Consider the following 11,944-nt stretch of genomic DNA (forward strand, 5'->3'; position numbering starts at 1 on the left):
GCTGGGAAGAGAGGCTGGGAAGAAAGGCCAGCTGCTTTTCACAGACGGGTCTGGCTGCTCTGCAAGGGGATTTTGCTAGGAGAGGCAGCAGAGGAAGCAGGTGCAGGGGATGGCGTGAGGAGGTCCGCTGTAGTTTGTTTGGTTTTAAGGCTGGAGAAATCAACATGGCCAGATGCCGGATGCCATCAAGGGTGGCCTGGGAAAGAAGGGAAGTGGGTGGTACCGGAAGGGAAGTGGGAAGCGCTGCTGGAGCCTTAAGTGGGTGAAAGGGGCCGTCATGTGAGGCTCCAGGGAGGGCTGGCCTTGAACGTGGAAGAAAGAAACAGGCCCAGAGAGGTAAGGTAGCTTGCCCAAGGTCACACAGCCAACCAGGAGCAGAACAAGGCCGTCACCTCCAGATGCTAAGCCCTCACCTTCTTGGAACAGACGGACCATGAGGCCAGCTGGGATGTGGGCGTGTCCCCCGGGGCTCCCCATGCCCTGGCAGCCTGTGGCTCAGAGGGAGGCTTGCCCACTGTGGCACCAGGCACGACTGGGTCTCCCCTCCTGGTGTGCCCCCCTTGCCACCCAGCCTGCCCTCAGCCTGTGGACACCACGTGACTCGAGAGAGCCCCAGAATTCCAGAGCTGGTGAGGACCCAAGAGTCCCCAGCTCCAGGGACAGAATCCCCAGCGCACATTGGGCTGTGCTGGTCCCACGGACTTCAACTGGACACTTGAGTTGAGAGCCAGGCCCCGGGCTGGTTCCTGCTGGGACGCAGGGGACCCAGGCGTGGCCCTGCCCTGGGTTTCCTTCTGCCGGAAGGAAGGAGGGCCCAGGTCCCCAGCCCCGGGTTGGGACGAGGTCCCAGGAGGGTGACCTGCAAAGACTGCCCTGTCCAGGGCTGGGGGGAGACCTGTGCCTCTCGCTCCTGGTCTGGGCTTGGCTGGTCACCGAGGGCCCTGCAGGGGACGTCGCCTGGTCTCTGCTGCAGTGTCAGGTGTGGCTTGGGGCTGGGGCTTCCCATCAGGTCTACCGGTCTCCTGGTTTTAGTCACACTGTCCCCGGCTGGCTGCCTTCTTCCCACGGCGGAGGGTGGACCTGACATCAAGGCCAGGCGCGGTGCTGAGCACCTGTCATCCCAGCGACCCGGAGGCTGAGGCAGGAGGATGGCAAGTCCAAGGCCAGCCTCAGCAGCTTGGTGAGGCCCTAAGCAACTCGGGGGGTGGTGGGGTGACCTCCCACTGGGCACGGCCTGGGCAGAGCTGCCTGGCCTGGCGCGTCCTAGCCAGGTCGCCTTCTCACTCCCTGCAGCAAGAACAGCTGTCCTGCCCGCTGGCGCCTGGGAGGACGCTCGGCAGCCGCTGGCCCTCACAGCTCGGGTGCTGGCTGGGTCTGGGGTGGATTCCGTTTTCCAGGTGCTGGGAAGGGGACGGAGGATTGGGGACGGGCCTTGGAGGGACAGGCTCTCACGGGCATCAGATGCCTGCTGACCTTGACACCAACAGGCCCGGGGCGTGGGCAGGGCATCTCCTGCCCTTCGGACCCTGTCCCAGCCTGCAGGAGGAGCCTGGCCTGCCCAGTGCAGTCCAGGGGCCGCCCGGGGACCCAGGGCACCTTTCCGTGCCTTTCCTCCTTGGGTCTCCGGCTCAGTTCCCTGAACTGCCCCTCGGTCCCTGATGTCCCTTCCCCACAGTCCTGACACCTCGCAGATCCCCGGGGGAGTGGCAGCGTCACCTGTGACTGGGGTCTCCGCCAACAGTTTCTGGTGGGCCCTCTCCTCCCCCCCCTCTGCACCCATTGGCCAGTGTCCTGGGCAGGCAGAGGGGTCAGGGGGCACCGTGGCTGCCAGCTTGGCTCCCGCCTCAGAGGAGGTCCTCGGAGCCGACAGAGGGACTGGGGAGGAGGACGGTTCCACGGGGCCACCGCAGACCCCCCAACCCGCCTCTCATTTCTCCCTAGAGACAACGGCCTGGGGGGGGCTGTGGAGGCTGGGCCTCAACTTGAACTTGACTTCCTCTTCCACCTGGGCGCCTCCCTCCTGGGGCCTGGAAGGAACTGGGCTGGCCATGAACCCTTCCCGAGTGGCTAACCTTCCTTGAGGACATCAGTTCCAGCCTCAGTTTCAAGATGACGTGTGACACACGCCCTGGAATATCATTCAGGCTTAAAAAGGCGGGGGACCCCGCCATGAGGACACGGTTCCTTGAGCGGAGCCCATCACAGGGGACACCCCTGCGGGATCCCACTTCTCTGGGGAACCTGGGCACTAACTGCAGGAGACAGAAGGTAGAGGGGGGAGGCCGGGGCGGGGGCCGTCCAGGGGGTCATTTCAGTTTAGCAAGATACAAAGAGCCCGGGAGGCAGACGCGGGAGGCGCAGCACGGTACCCAGCGGACACTGGGCGACGACCTCAGAGAGTGTCCTTCACGTCACTCACTGCGCACTGACAGTGGTGGAGGTGGTAAATTTTATGTCAAATGCATTTTATCACAGTGTCACCCACAGGGTCAGGTCAGGTCGGCGGAGTCACCTGCCCAAGGCTAACGGCTGCCCGCAGCAGAGTCTGAACTTGAACCTCAGCGCAGGATCCACCACTTCACGGGAAGTTGGGGAGAAGGACGCGGCAGGCCCCGAGGCACCACGGGCGGAGAGGGGCCCTGCAGGCCTGCACTGCCCCGGGCCTTGGGCTGGAGCACAGCAGCCATGTCCATCCCACCTGTGGACGGGGGATGGTGAGGGCCTCGGGAGCAGGTGTCCCAGGGCTTGGAGGGAAGGGCTGAATGCAGAGCAGGGCCCGTGGCAATTCCCCCAGTGTGCTGTGACGGCGGGAAGGACGACACCTCGAGACTGCATCTTGGGGGCTCCTGCAAGCAGGTAGCACAGGGTTTCAAGAGGAGACTGTGAGGGGGGCTGGGATCTGGGAGACGTTACTGCCTGAAGGGACAGTCTGGAGGGAAGATGTCTAAGCGCTTCTAAGAATTTGCAACTAGACTGCGTGACTGGAGTGTAGGAGTGGAAACAGTGAATCAGTTCTTTGGGTTGCAATGATAGAAAGGCAGCTTTCAGAACTGGCCGGGCGTTGGGCTTCAGGTAGAGCTGGATCCAGGTGCTCAAGGGATGTCATTTATATCCTTTCTTTCTTGTTCCATCTTTCTCCTTCCACTTCACTTGTACTTATTGGCTTCACGCTGGGGTAGAGTCTGTCCACACCTCGGGGCTCCCCCCCCCCCCCATTTCAATCTCAGTTTGCAAAGACCATCTCTTTCCCAGGCTGACTCTGATTGGCCCGGCTCCCACGCCAACCCAGCCCTGAGCCGGGCATGTGCTCAGGGTTGTGGTCCAGGCTGGGGCTTGGGGTCAGCTCTGCCTGGAGCGAATGCTCTGTCTTTGACGGTGGAGTCAGGGGAGTCCCTTCAAGGAAGACCAAGAAGTTTCCAGAAGAAGGGACATGGACCCTGAGCCAGCAGAGGCCCAGATGTCCTCTCCACGTGGCCAGGGCTAGGGCTGCGGGGACAGCTCTTCCGCTGACCGCACCCCACGCCCCCACCAGCCTCCCCTCGCTCACCCCTCCTCCCCGGACCCTCTGTGCACAGCCCTCTGCCTCCCTGGAGGGTGCAGTCCGCGCCCACAGAGGTGCCCGCCACACCTCCTGGCAGCCCAGCGTCCGCCGGCCCACCCCACCCCGCGGCGACTTCAACACTGGGGTGATCGCGAAGGTGGCCAGAGACACTGGGCCTCGGGCTGACCTGTCCTTCCCTGCTCCACCTCCCGCCCGCGCCACCCTTGGCCACGGGGAGCACGGGCGTCCCTGCTCAGCTGACCTGGGTCAGGGTGGCGCCCACAGTCCCAGGCAGCCTCCCGGCCGTGCCAGGGCCACCAGAGAACAGGCCTGGCCCTGGGCCCTGGTAAACGCTGTCATTTGTTCAAAATTGGAAGAGCCTGCCGGCCCTGGGTGACGTTATCTGTGATCACTGGGTCCCCGGGGTTTGGTCCAAGATGCCATCGGCGGGGGGAGCCCTATGTCCTCTTCCCTTCTGGGCCCCACATCCCCGGTCCCAATGGCCATCACTCCTGCCACCTCACTCCCCTCCGGTCCTGTCTGCAGGCAGAGGCCAATGCCCTCAGGCAGAGGTGGCATGTGAGGACAGGGGGCTGTAGAGGCAGCGATGCTCTTTGGAAGTCAGGGAAGCAAGTCTTCGAGCGGCGGCCGGCAAGCCAGGAGGAAAGGCTCCCTGTAGGAACCAGGGGACGGGCTTCCAGGCAAGGGAACAGCACGTGCAAAGGTCCTGAGGTGGGAGAGTGGTTGATACATTGGGAGCACTGAGCAGAGGGGACCACAGCAAGGCTAGTGACCAGGGAAAGTGATCAAAATAAGTCTTGACGTGTGGCCACAGTAGGATCATTGGGGCCCTGCTGGGCACGTGGCTGAATGAGGCATGATGGGAAATCAGTGGTGGTGTCACGCTGCAGTTGGACACAATCTGATCAGCAGGATCACTGAAGGCTGGGCAGAGTGAAGGGTCAAGAGAAGCCGAGGCAGGCAGGGGCAGCTGCCCTGATGGCCATCGCCAGGTTGCTGGGGGTGTGGGGGTGGAGGTGGGGGTGGAGGCGGGGGTGGAGGCTGGGGTGGAGGTGGAGGAGGAGGCCGGGGGCGGAGGGGGGGTGGCCGTCAGATTCTGGAAGCCCTTGGGCCAGGAGCTGGGGGTCCTGCTGACGGATCAGCTTCGAGGCATCAACAAGACAGAGTCAGGGACAACCTCAGGCTCTGGCAGGGCCTCCAGGTCGGTGGGGGCCATTCAGACGAAGAGGATGCTGGGGAGAGGCCGTGGGTGGGTGGAGGTGAGGAGGCCAGAGCTCTGCCCTGCCTCAGTAGAGTCCAAGGCGCACATTAGACACCCAGGCGGTGACGTGGCATGTAGCTGTCCCTCCCAGTCTGCCCACCAGGGTCGGAGAAATAAACCTGGGGATTATTAGTCCACACAAGATATTTAACACCCAGGAGGGTGTCACATAGACCTCTGGGCATTCTGCCAGTTGCTACCCTCTTCCTGTCCTGCCTCCTGTCAGGCACAGCTCATCAACTTTATGGTATTCAATCCTGGAAACAATTCTGGGTTGTAATTATTGTTCCCATTTTTCAGCAGGGGAAACAGAGGCTCAGAGAGGTTAAGTGTCTTTCTCGAGGCCACACAGGACTTGATCCAAGCCTTTATGATCGCCTAGCCCTCTTTCCCTGGGTGGCCCTAGGACTGAGGCAGGCTGACCAGTTAGCTTGGCGGGACCCGGAGGACCTGGGACACCAGGCTCAAATCCAGACAGAGGCAATAAAGCCAAGGGCCCAGCCGGGTGGAGAGCCCCACAACCAGACCCCCTTGGCTGTGCTTCCCTGGAGGCCCGGTCCTCCTGCCTTCTCAGCCCTCCCACGTCCTGCATCTCCAGGGTCTCCCAGACGGAGCCCAGGCCTGTGGACAGCCCTGGGCCATGACCCGAGGAGCTGCTTCTCCTCCAGGTGCCGGGGGGGGGGGGGGGGGGGGGTGGGGGGGGGGGGGTGGCGGACTTCCTCCAGAGATGCCCTTCCCTGGGGCGGTCGCGGCTCCCTTGGTTCCTCTCTCTGGGTGTCCAGGACTGGGGACGACCTCCTTGTCCCCCCCGCCCTGCCGTCCTGGGCTCACAACCTCCTGGGACCTGGAGCAGAAGAGGCCGTGGAGACCCCTGGGGCAATGCGCTGCCCCTTACAGATGGGAAGACTGAGGGTCAAGGGAGGAGGCTGGGGCGGGGGGGGGGGGGGGGGGGGGGGGGGGCGCTGTCCCGGGGCCACCTCACCAGCGCATGCGCACGGACTCCTCAGCGGCTCCAGGCGCCAGCCGCAGCCTCTGGAAGCATTAGAAAGGCCCGGGCCTGGGGATCCAGGGCGGCGCGCCTTCCAGAAGATTCTGGTGCACACGACAGCTGGGGCAACGACTCTGGCCGCCTCTGCCTGCACACCCTGCAGGCCACCCTCACTCCCACGCCTGCCAAGTCCAAGATTCAGATGCGATCTGGGCACTTCGCTGCTCAAACACCTTCCATGGCTCCCGCGGTCGGCCCCGGGCACCACCCCGACCCTCCCGGTCTTCTTGTTCAGCCACAGCTGCGGTGGCCCCCTCCGTGGCCCCCTCCGTGGCCCCCTCTGTGGCCCGCTCAGCACACTGTGGCTTATTCTGTCCGTTTCCTGCAGGTGTGGACGGTATTCGCTCAGGACCGCCCTACCTGGCGCGGACGGCTGGGCCTCGGCCGGATCCCTGCTGACCCGGGACGTCTCCCGCACAGACCCACGCACTGCCCCGCACTGCCCCGAAGGGCGTCCCAGATGTGCGGAGCGGGGGACCGCCCGCGGAAGAATCTCACCACAGGAGGCCACGCCCCCTCTGTCCTCCTAGGCTGAGTGCCCGGCAGTCCCACCGGCTGGAGGGACTCTGCCTGGGACCTATCCCTGGCTCTGCCCCTCCGCCCCACACACTCCTGTCCCTTGGTCAGCTCTCCAATTAAGGAGCCGCACTCCAGCCTTTCTCTGGGGCCCTGCGGGACACGCCGCACCTCCCATCCCCTGGCGCCCAGCAGTGGGCTCCCCGCTCCAGGTGAGGGAGGATCTGGGACGGAGGCTGCACATCCTACGGTGCCCTGAGGCCTCGGCAGGGAGGCCACTATGAAATGAAACCAGGCCCGACTGGGGGGCACCCAGCACCACATTCCGGACAAGCAGACGCCGGTCCCTGGGGCCGCCTTTGCTCAGCCTGTCCCTCTTCCTGCACCAGATGGGCTCATCCCAGCGCTCCGCCCAGCTCTGTGTCCTGGAACCTCCTAGCAGGGGACAGTAATGGCCGTTACCACTATGAACATTTGATGTGGCCGGCTTTGCCGTGGGTGACCGCGTGGATCCAGGAACCGAGTCCCTGGGTTTGGGTCTGTCACTTGTGGAAGACTGGGCAAGTCCCCTCGACCAATCTGGGCCCCAGAGACCTCATTGACAAAGTGGGGACAAGAAAACCTCACTCATAGAATGGCCAGGGAGTCAAGGTTATGGCCAGAGAGGTTGAGACTCGCTGAGGTCCCACAGCAGGTGGGAGTGGATCTGGGTCCAGTCCAGATCCCTGGAGACCAGGGAACTTGTCTTACAGCCCGGCTGCGGTGACCCCGGGCCGCAGGCTGGCGGCTCAAACAGCAGCAGTTTATTTCTCACTGTTCTGAAGGCTGCAAGTTCAAGACGAAGGTGCTGACTAATTTGGCAGCTGGTAAGTCTCTCCTCCTGGCTTGTAGACAGCCATGTCCTCATTGTGTTCTCACGTGGCCAAGAGAGGGGGAGAGAGAGAGAGAGAGAAATGAACAGTTCTGGTCTCTCTTCCTCTTCTCATAAGATCACTACTCATCCAGACATGGGGACCCAGCGTCACCCCACCTCAGCGTCATGCCCCCCGGGTCAGGGCTACAGCGCACAAGTCTGGGGACCAGGCCTGTAGTTCACAACAGGACTGTTTCCTGGAGCTCGTGGCTCAGCGGTAGCCCTGATCTTTTTTCCAGATCGAGGTGGATTTGGAGCCTGCCTGGGGCAGGGCTTTGGTCACCCTCCAGGGCGATCAGTGAGCCCTCCTGGGGACCTGGGTGCACACCAGTGCCTGTCCCTGCGGACTTGCTCCCCTTTCTCCTCATGGACTCGCTCTTTGCCATCAGGACAGACCCGTTGTCAGCATGGGCTTTGACCCCGTGGGGACATCAGGCTGCTGGGATCCACGTGTTTCCAAAGCGGCACCCCGAGGTCAACTCGTGCCCCTGAGATCTTCGGGGTTAAACAGCAACCAGGTGTGAATGCGGGGAAAACATGAGGCCAGGGACGTCCAGGGCCTTTACACCCTGGGATCCTGGGCCCTTCAATGTGCTACAATGTGGGGGGGCGGGACTCTCAGGGGGCGGGACTCTGGGGGCGGGGCTCTGGGGCTCTGGGGGCGGGGCTTGCCCCATTTCCCGCGGAGCTCGTCCCGGGGCCCATGGCTCGCCTTTGCAGCACTGGCTTTGGGCACAGCTGCTCGAGCGCTTGGCACATTCCGCCCTCCTCCAGATGGACAGATTGCCTCTGCCAGATGGGGGCTTCCCTGAGGCTGGCTGCTCCCGCCTGGGAAGTCTCTGTTCCCTCCCTTGCCTGCTCCTGGGAGAAGGCGTGAGTCACCGTCTTGAGCTGTGGGTGCCAGCTCTGGGTGCGGGGGGCGGGTGCTTGGCAGGGGACCCTGGGGGCTCCCTGGGTAGCAGCCCTCTGGCTGGAGGGTGCCCACCACCTCTGGGGAAGACCCAGGTGGAGCGACGCTGCCAGGGTGTGTTGGTTGTGATCGTGTCACTGTCATTAAAATCGGAAGTTCCTGGGGACCAGCTGGGATTCTGGGTGGCTTCTCCCCTCCCACCCTGCCCAGGGCCGGAGGCTGGTAGCAACAGGTGACTGAAGTGGGGGTCTCCTGAGTGTCTCTTGCCCAGAGTAGCCTCCTCATTAAGGCGCTGTCCCTGGCCACATCTGATGACCCTCCACCTGCCTGCGCCCTGCTGGGCCACGTGCTGTCAGCCTCCTGCCTGGGCCGGGACAGGGTCCAGTGGGCAGCCCGCCTGCTGGGCACAGCCTGTGCTTTAATCAGCTTTGTCACTGCTGTGACCAAAAGACCTGGCGGTAACAATTAAAGGACTATTGGGGAGCTCACAGTGTCAGAGGCCTTCGTCCATAGGAGGCCAGCTCTGTTCCTCGTGGCCTGAGGTGACGCAGAACCTGGGGCAGAAGAGTGGGATGGACGGAAGCAGCTCAGGACACCACGCTGGGAAGCAGAGAGGGAGAGAGAGCGCTCATGAGTGAGCTCAGTTGAGCAAGGACAAGACAGGTCCCCGAGGACCCTCGATGACCCACCTCCCCCAGCCACACCCCGCCCGCCTTCAGTCCCCCCAGTCGGTCCCGGGTGGGGGTTAACTCCCTGGCCTGGTGCATTTCTCCTCGGGGCTTTCTTGCATCCTCTCACACCTGCGCTTTGAGGGACATGTCACATCTAAGCCACAAGGCCACAGGCACCTTCCAGGGAGAATCAGGCACTGCAGGGGCGGTGGGCGGGTCCCCAGAGCCCGGCTGCCGCTAGTGGCTGACCCCGTGAGGGCGGGACAAGGACGGGATGCGCTGCTGCTCCAGCTGGGGGCTCTGCGTCGGCTGCTTCTGTGACAGCTGAGAGCAGTGCCCAGGGACACATGGCAGCCCGGGGACTGTTCCCTGCTCACCGGCCGGTGACTTCGAGGTCTCTGATCCAAAGCTTCCCCATCTAATGAATGGGAGGCCACCGGGGGAAGGAGACGAGGAAAGGCCGCAGGTGGCTGGCCACCGCCCACCCCATCCCGAGTCCCAGGCCCCAGGGGGACCTTTTCCTATGGAGTATCTCAGCTTCCCGTGGGGATCAGCTTCTCTTCACAGAAAGGGAGACTGAGAACCATGGAGAGTCCAAGGTGGTCCAAGCGTGGGCAGGGGCCTCGGGCACAGCCCCTGCTGCCCCCACACTCATTCACACACACACACACACACACACACACTCATCAGGCGCCACTCGACTCCAGCAAGACTGTACCCAGGCCACGCGGCCCTGGATGTCACCGGTACACATGGTCGCGAGAATGCCACATGTCACCAGCCCATGGCATAGCTAGAGGTGGCCCTTATGCGTATGGGACAGGCCAGCTGATTCGGCGAGGTGCTGGGAGCAGGACATCAATGGGGGGGGGGGACTGGGCTGCCCTCCTGGGAGAGTTCAGACTGCTCTCTTCTGCCCTCCCCACCCTTCAAGTTTCTGCTCAAGACCTGGCTGCCCTACAGAGGTCCGGGATGAAAGGTGACATGAAGAGAGAAGGGCTCAGCGTCACACCTACCCAGGCTAGACCAGCAGAGGAACTTCCAGTCAACTACAGAATTGGGAAAATAGGAAATCATCCTGTGAAGCAACCGTGATTTGGCGTGGTTGGTTATGCTGCAAAATCTAACGAGAACAAAGGTCCTCAACATTAGTGACCCCCGGTGCCTGAGCCACCGCTTGTGCCCTGGAGAGAGGAGAGCCTGGGCAGTTTGTGACTGCCAAGAGAAGGATCTGGAGCCTGCAGCTCGGGGCTCTGGTCTGGTGTGACGGGGACACTGACCTGGGGTTTCTCAATTGGAACCAGGACAGTCTCTAAATGGAGCAATTTCTCAGCTCTTTGCTCCCACCCAGGCCATTGAGGCTGCTGAGGCCAGATCCCGGAAATCATCAGTCACGGGGCCAAACTGCCGCAGCTGAATGTTCTGCCGTCCTGGGTTTCTGTGATTGAAATTAATTCAGTTCCTGAAAAAGACAGGGAGGGGACTGGGCATGTTGGGCAGGGAGACAGCTGTCCACAAAGGCTCCGAGACGTGCCAGCAAGAAGCTCGTGTCAGATACAAGTAAATAAGTTCCAGATTAACAAGGAGCTTATGCCAACACGGGCTGAGATCTCCTGGAGGACTTGTTCAGCCCAGATAGCTCAGAGGTTCTGGTCCACACATCTGGGTGGGGCCCAACAGCGTGCTTTTCCGACAGGTCCTTCATGCTATTAATGCTGCTCTTCAAGTAGGTGCCACGCTTTGAGAACCACTGGCCTGAAATTTAGGTTCCAAATAAATAGGAAGTTATTTTTCTCATCTTAGAGTATGTGATGGAGGAGGTAGTTCAGGCCTCAAAAATGCTATCGGGAGTCCAGAATCATCATCTGTCTTCTTGGACATTCTTAGCTTTTTGGTTTTTATCGTGACGCTTGAGGTCTCATGGTCACAAAATAGCTGCTGTAGCTCCAAACCTCAAGTCTATTCTGAGGGTGAAGGCAGTAGTTAAGAAGCCTCCTGAGGTCTAGCTTCCAAGACCCACATAAGCTCACTTCTGCCAGATTTCTCTTGGCAAAAGCAAGTCTCAGGCCAGTTTAGATTTGAGGAGATGAAAAAACAGACCCCATCCCTGAATGGGAGACTCAACAGTCACCCTGCAAAGGGGTGGAGATATTGGGATGGGAGGAATCGGCAGCCATTAAAAATCCTACCACAGCTACCTTTTGGTCCCCAATCATTCACCTTCCTTCCACAGCAAATTCTGTGAAATCTATCCTCAAGCCACTGTAATATTCCTCCAACTACAGCCCAGGTTCAACGTCCAGTCTCACGTCTAGATCAGGACTGGGCATTGATGAGGCTTCCCTTCATCCAAGGACTTGAGAGCTAAGGGACAAGCTGTCTTAACCCTCAGGCTGAGTGCACCACGATGAGGTGACACGGGAAAGGAAGGTCAGCAGTGACAATCGCTGGTCCCTAGCAATTCTGAAATCTGGCCAGGCCCCTCTGGTGGGGTCCCCGACTCTGGGGATAGGATATGTTCCCTGCCTGGCTCTACTTCTGGAGGCCCCCAGTCCATGGCTCTTCCGTTCTCGCCTCCACCCACTGAGCCCCTGCCCTCTGAGATCCTTCTTTTCCGTAAGAAATATTGGTCTGATTCCTGCTTATGAATGCATGGGCCCAGGGGACTCTCCATTCTGAACTGCCCGTCCTTTTGAATGCAAGCTAGTGATTCTCTTACCAATAGAATTCCCTCAAACATGATGGATTTCCCATGAATCACACGTGTAGCCACTCAGCGCCCTGAAATCCACACAATTCCTTGTTGAAGACAGTTCTCTCTCCATGTTAGTGGGATCCATAAATTCACTTGGTACTTGTTCTATTCTACCAGCTTCTTTGGGTGACAGCCTTGCTAGGTGTCCTGCCACCCCCCAGCCCATGTCACTCATTCTCCAGCCTCCAGGGGCAGTTTCCCCACAATCCACCCAGTCCTCACTATCTGTTCCACAGGGCACAGCGTGGCTCCCAGAGCCAAGGCATAAGATTCGCTTCTGGTTAAAAAGCAGCCAAGTCCAGGCACCC

General features: G+C 61.1%; 1 long non-coding RNA gene across 1 annotated transcript; it reads left to right on the forward strand.

Moving 5' to 3' along the window:
- Positions 1-5,807: 5,807 nt before the first annotated feature.
- LOC139707105 (uncharacterized) lies at positions 5,808-11,173 on the forward strand. The gene is made up of 4 exons (XR_011708665.1): positions 5,808-7,253; positions 7,690-7,818; positions 8,075-8,173; positions 9,816-11,173. It is a non-coding gene; the product is annotated as an uncharacterized lncRNA (long non-coding RNA).
- The last annotated feature ends 771 nt before the right edge of the window (positions 11,174-11,944 follow it).

The sequence above is a fragment of the Marmota flaviventris genome, chromosome 9, assembly GCF_047511675.1.
Source record: "Marmota flaviventris isolate mMarFla1 chromosome 9, mMarFla1.hap1, whole genome shotgun sequence".
Lineage (NCBI taxonomy): Eukaryota > Metazoa > Chordata > Mammalia > Rodentia > Sciuridae > Marmota > Marmota flaviventris.